We start from the raw sequence: 7,135 nt of genomic DNA, 5'->3' as shown, positions 1-7,135 counted from the left end.
CCTTCTATCCTCTACATCTTCCCCTACCCGTCTCTTGCCCAGCCTTGCAAAGCTCTCATCAAAAGTAGGTTTTGAGGACAGCCCACGCCGCACCCTAAGATTTTTACGCTCAGTCGCGCCCCGGCAGTACCTCCCCCACGTTCCAGCAGCACCAAACGCCACTCCAGCGGCCCTCTGCACTCCACAGTCAGCCCACGCCGCCTCTGCTAAAACCCAAAAACTAGAGCAACTGCTCAAACGTCCACAAGAGCTATCGCCCGACCACTCACCCCAAAAGACCCGAGGCCAAACCTCTTACCACCGAATCCTCTCTGCCAGGTCAACCCACACTTCCGCACCGCTCAACAACAACACGTCGCGATATACGACCAGAGAGAGGGGTATTGGGGTGAGCTGAGGGCAAGGCCTTGGCGTAAGAGTCACGGCGATACAACGCCCTCATCGAGAGCTTATCCAAAAACCAAAAACCAAAAACAAGAGATTAAAACAAAACTAAAACAAATCTAAATTAATAGCCACCAATAAAAGAAAAGGAAAAAGGAAAAGGAGGGAGGAAAGGAAGGGAGGATGGAGCCGAAGCCTCGTTCCCCCCTCCCCCGGGAATTGGTTCTGCGTTGGCTGGGTTTCTAGAGAGAAGTCGGAGGTTCTCTCTCTAAAAGGGTCAATTCTAGAATCAACTTCAATAGTATTTTTATGATCATGATGGATTGGTCACACGTACCATTTGATTTAATGGATTCTTCATGCACGTCTATCACATAGGCTACATGTAATTGTTTTACTGATCTAATTTCTAGATGTTTATTTACTTCATTTTTTATGATCTACCATATGATGTTGGTAATTTATCCGTTCTCCCTTATATCTTTTCAGCAAAAAACAAATGACAAACCAAATTACCATTTCCACTTTTTAGCAACCACCCAGGAATTCGATAATCAAAAGAAGCCATCTTGTTACTGAACCAATGACAAATATATCAAGCCAACAATTCCAATTCTATCTATGTTACCCACTTTTAATTGTTCTTATAATTACAACCATATCCAAATCTACACAAAAATAAATAGATAATGATCTAATTGAATATAAAATATATATCGACAAAAAAAAAATAAATTCCAAATGTATAACAACCACGTTTGTTGCCTTAAGACTTCAGAGTTTAGAGAAAACAAAGATGCCAAAGATGATTGAAGTAAAAAAATCTACCAAGTACCAACTATGAGAATAAATAAGATAAAGAAAATACTAACCCTAAGTTCCTAATTTTGTGATTTTGTACTAAGGAGTGAGGCGTGGCGTCTTGGGTAGCAGCACTGTGATTCTGTGAAGACGGCACCATGGGCAGCGGCATAGTTTCGAAGGCGGCACGAAGAACAAATGAAACGGGGGAGCCAAGGGAACGATGGTGAGCGGCTGAGCAAGGGAAGAAGAAGAAGAAGAAGAAGAAAGGGGGCAGCTGACTCGCTGAGCAAGGGAAGGGAAAACGAAATGAAGAAAAAAGGGGTAGCGGCTTTATCTTCACGTAGCAAACGACGTCGTTCCTATTTCAAGGAACGTCGTCATTTAAGTTAAGGGGGGGGGGGGGAACACAGATTCAAAATGACGTCGTTTTAAATCTGTATTTTTTTGTTTTAAAAAAAAAAGTCAGAGTTCGAAGTCAGAATCGGAACGGAGTTTGGTCGGAGTCGGAATTTTTGGAAATTTGCACACCCCTATCTACGGGCCTTTCAATGTGATTCAGAAGCTTGGATCTGTGGCCTACAGGCTCGAGTTACCTCATTTTCTTGGATTCAACCACTGGCTACTCTCCCACCCACCAACAACAATGACGAAGTGATTCTTGAGCCTGAGTTGGTGTGTGTTCAACATATGAGGCAACATGGGGGACAGGTTGTGATCGAGGTGTTGATTAAATGGGTAGGGCTTTCAGAGGATGATAACACTTGGGAAAATCTTTGGAAGCTTTGGGCTTTGTATCCACACCTTGTGGACAAGGTCTTATAAGGGAGGGGGAATGTTAGGAGGTTGCGAGCTCGGTGATCTATGGAGATAAAGGTAGGGACTTTGAGGTTTAGTGGTAAGGAGGTATGAGTTGTAGAATGCGAAGTGAAGAAGGTACTTTCAAGATTTGGTTACATCTTCAGAAGATCTCCAAATGACGTAGCTTTAGCAAGTCTTGTGGGTAAATGATGTCACTAAATAAATTGGTGGAAACGGCACAGTTTTAATGAGTAGTTAAACAATGTGTTTTTGGCTAGTCCTAAAACTCTTATGCCAGGGATTTTTATGTAATTTCCTTTTAAGTCAATTAAGTATCCTACCTGGATGAATTTCTAGATTCATTCTGGAGCATTTTCATCTATTAGCTATTTGTCTTTTATGGAGGAATTGTAGACCTCGAATACCCCAAGATGTATGAACATTTAAGGTATTAATTCATCACTATTGTGTCATCTTCTTTACTGTTCCTGCTACATTTCTTTATATAGAATATGTGCAAATCAATGGAACCCTTACACCCTCCATGCTCGTTTGCAACACCTACTTCCCGCGCAAGCACAGCCTATAGACCACTATGAGTCTTACCTTCATTGCACACTGATCAGACCTGATGTGAAATTTTAATTATACTTGCAAGCGCACAAACAGTACCAAAGTATAGTTTAGCAAAAATGAGGTTGAACCCGTAGGGACTTGTAAAAATGTAGGAAACTAATCCAATATAAACCAAATAAATTTTAATCCATAAAGACGAATTCTAAAATAAAGTAAGAAATTAAGAACTAAACAATCAATAAATCAAAGTAAGGAATAATTAATTTAATGAACTAATAACAATAAAAAGAACTAAAATAAATTTAAAGATGTAAATTAATCTAAACAATGAATAAACTATAAATGGATAATGAACTAAGGTTTTGGAATCCACCTCATTAATTCATAGTAAAATATTTATGATAATTAATTTTTTCCGAACATCTACATGATAATCTAGAAGTCAATCTTGTTATCATGGAAGATATCATCATTGAAACTAGAGTAGTAATCGATCTAGTTCAGTCCATTTTTGGACAGATTTTAGAACCAAACCAGTATATACTAATTTTGAAGTTTGATGAATTGATACCACACCGGTTATACCCTTAAACCAATACTTCTGATTAATTTTACGGGTTCCAGTCTGGTTTGGTTTCATTTTTTCAGTATATCATATAGTATATGTAATAATATAGTGATAATATATTGTAGTATATTATAATATATATTATAATTGCATTATAAACTATAGTAATATATTATAATATATTGTAATATATAGTGATATAGTATTAGTATAACTATTAATACAATAGACTATAGTGATAATATATAGTTATTTATATAAGATTTTAAAACTTAATATTATATTAATTAGTAATTTATTATATAATATAAAAAATTAATATATATATATATATGAAACAGTCCAATCTAGTGTTAGAAAAAGGAAAGCAGAACCAAACCAATTTTGACCGGTTTAAAAAAAATGAAACCAATACCGGATTGAACCAAACCCGGTACAGATCAAATCCACCGGTTCGGTTTGGTCCGATCGTGTATACCTTTTTTTTTCACCCCTAATTGAAATGTCTTTTTATAAGCTTCACGCCATGCCATTGTTGTCTAATCGACCGCCTCCTGTCAATCAATCTCTGGTGCACCTTCTGATCCTGACACATGGTCTAACATTTTAGAGAGAATGATAGTTGGGACTATCATGGTGAGATTTGATTATAAATACATGGACTAAACATACAGTTTATGAATATATGCATGACATTAAAAGCATGGATGCATAATTGTAATCATAAATAAGCATGGCATGAACTGAACATGGACTAAACTTGAAACTTGACTGACATAAACTTGAACGTGAACTTGAACTAACACATGAACTAAAACAAGAACTAAACTAAACTAAACGTCAACTAAAAATGCTAACTCCTGTAACTGAAATTATGCATTCTGATTGAGAAAATGGCAATACTCAGGTAACTCCTACACCTGCATTATGAGTATCATTTTTGTATTTACAGCATATTATATTCTTTTACCGTAATTCTGGGCAGTGCATATGCCTTGACCATAGTACTAGGCAGAATATATATTCCTTGACCAAAATTAACTAATAACATGAACTAAGATTGAACATGAACATAAAATAAAACATGATCTAATAGTTTAAAAATAAGAGCATGAACATGAAATACATAAACTTGAAATTGACTGAAATAGCGTGACATAAAAATGATCGTGAAATAACATGAACTAAGAATGACACCTTGAAATTGATTTGAATAATGCGAAAATATTATTTTTGAGACACATTCTGTATGAAGCAAAAGGACAAATGACTTCATGTAGTGTGACATGACATGTATGTAAAATGAATGACATGACATAATATGAAATAGACAAATATTTTGTAACTTGGCATAACATGAAACATACAAGTATTTCATGACATGGCATAACATGTAACAAATAGACATTTCAAACATGGCATAATAGGAAGCAGACAAACACTTAGTGACATAGCATAACATATAGCAGACAAACATTTCACAATAAGGCATAATATGTAACGGATAGCATTTTGTAACATGATATATATGTAACAAATAGTATTATGTGACATGACATAAGTGTGATAGATATCATTATGTGATAGAATAAATTGTATAATAGATAAATATTACATGACAAAATGTTATATGTAACAGATAAACACATAGTGGCATGGCATAATATGACATGTATGATAACATAAATATATAAACCATAATTCTCTTACCTATCGTACATACACAGTAATTTGATAGTAAGTTAAGAGCTAACTTACAGTGATTGTCACGTTTTATGAAGAAAATACGAAACACGAGAAATTGTAAGTAGGGATTCTAAAAGTTAGAAACTTTATCACTAATAATTAGAAACATGAAAAATACTAGTTTAGAGCAAAATGATCATTTTACCAATAACTTAAGAAGTTTATATCATAATTCCAGAAATTATCAAAATTTACATTGCTCATGTAAATTTTGTCCTAGACTCAAATATCTACTTAGAAAAATATTGAAATTTATATATTTGAAACTAATGCAAAAAAATATTCAAAAAATATCTTAAGATGCAGATCAAAGGCTTAGACTCATCAAATAAATTTATCAAAGTCGTTGGGGTAAGATCCAAACACAAAAGGTCCAATCTTTTTTAAACAAAAACTGTTTTTCTCCTTCTAGTTTCTATCCTTTTAGATCTAAAAAAAAACTTCAATTAAAAGATTTAATCATGTAACGAATCTTTAACCAATATTCATATAAACATGTTAATAAGACTATAAAAATTTTAGACCAAGATTTGTCCATTAACTTGGTTAAAAACTCCAAAATACAACACATTATCTAGTTTATCGCTCAGATTGACCTCTCCATGGTTAAAATAAATTTTGACTAATCAAACAAAAAAGGTACTCACTAAAACTAGACTCAATAGGAACAACTTTCATAAAGGAAGGTTTGTGAGATAATACTTACAAGGGCTTCAAATATTGAAGGTAAGTAAGCTTAGAAAACTACCCACGGAGAGAGGACTCTAACTGTTCTCTCCAAAAATAGAAATGAAAATGGGTGAAATGAGTGAAAGGATGACCTAAACACCTAACAAAATTATGAAGGGTGAAGTATGGACTTGAGTGACACTTTGATGGATGGTGATTAGGTCACAAAAAGGTGCAAATAGTGAGTAGTTTTCAGCCAAGGAAACTTCCAAGAGAAGGGTCATGGTGAGGTGGCCTTCCCTCTAACATCAAGTGACTATTTGGGTCTGTCATGAGCAGAGGTTGGCTTGCCATGGGTGAGTGAAAACTTCCTCATGTAGTTTTGTCAATGTGGCAAAAATTCGTGAGCCTTAACCAAATGGGCTTCATTTGGGGTTTAAAGAGCATTCAGTTAGGGTTGGGATGTTATCAAGCCCAAATCTAAGTTTCCTTGCCCAATCAAATTTTTAAAGTTTAAAGGGTTGAACAATGATGTTGTAACACAAATTTGATGGATTAATAGCGTGTGAAAGTTAATAATCAAGTGATTAAAAATAATGTTAGAAATCAGTTTGGTTTAGGGTTTGGAAACCAAGTTTAGGATTTGGAGAAAACATTTTGGGTTTCGGTTCCAACCAAGGTTTTGGGGTTTCAATTAGATTTCAACTGTTTAGGATTTCTATAGGATCGAAACCCTCGTTGGTTTGGCACAATTTAGTTAGTTGGATGGAATAGTGTTTTGCTTAGGTGTCATGATCTCACACATTAATTTCCTTCACATTTCCATCTCATAGTTTTTCTTAGTACCATGTGTCTAACAATATACATGAAGCATGGCTAAGGTCTTACTAAGTATCCAAATAAAACTTCTCTAACTTAATTTGGACATTCCACATTATGATTTTGAAAACACTGCACTAGGTGCTACTATTGAGGTTACTATTCATTTAGGAAAAGTTAAAAATAAACTCTACACTGAAAGTTCCTAAATAAACATACTAACCTAGTAGTACAATTTGTTTATCAAAATTCAACTTCGAAGTGCTTGGAAATCATCAAAATGCATTTTCGAATGGACGTTTCGTCCGAAAACTGAAAATGAGTTTATTACGCCATAAAATCCTAAATATTCCTCTAAGTCTAGTGGCGTAGACCATATCACATTCTAATCCTTTAAACTACCTCAAATAAATAAAATATGCTCCTGGCACCACAGTGAGTAGTAACACTAACTATACTGACAGACTAAAATTTACGTGGCTGGTCGATTAATGTAAACTTACGGAACTCTTACTAGGTTTCCAAAGTCCATAGAAATTCTACCATTGAAATTCTATCGGGCTGTTACACTTATTCTCTTCCCTATCCAATGCATGTGGTAGATTTACATATATTTGAAACCCTTTCATTTTGCTTTCCTTTCCAAGTTGTACATTGCTACTTCTCTTCTTTTTTTCTCTACCTATTCTTTTTATGTTTATGTTCAAAGTTTATTTTTTTTATTACTCCTGTAAAAAAAATATTTCAAGACAAAAAATATAAAAAATAATA

The sequence above is a fragment of the Carya illinoinensis genome, chromosome 2 (assembly GCF_018687715.1).
Source record: "Carya illinoinensis cultivar Pawnee chromosome 2, C.illinoinensisPawnee_v1, whole genome shotgun sequence".
Classification (NCBI taxonomy): domain Eukaryota; kingdom Viridiplantae; phylum Streptophyta; class Magnoliopsida; order Fagales; family Juglandaceae; genus Carya; species Carya illinoinensis.
This window is presented reverse-complemented; position numbering follows the sequence as displayed.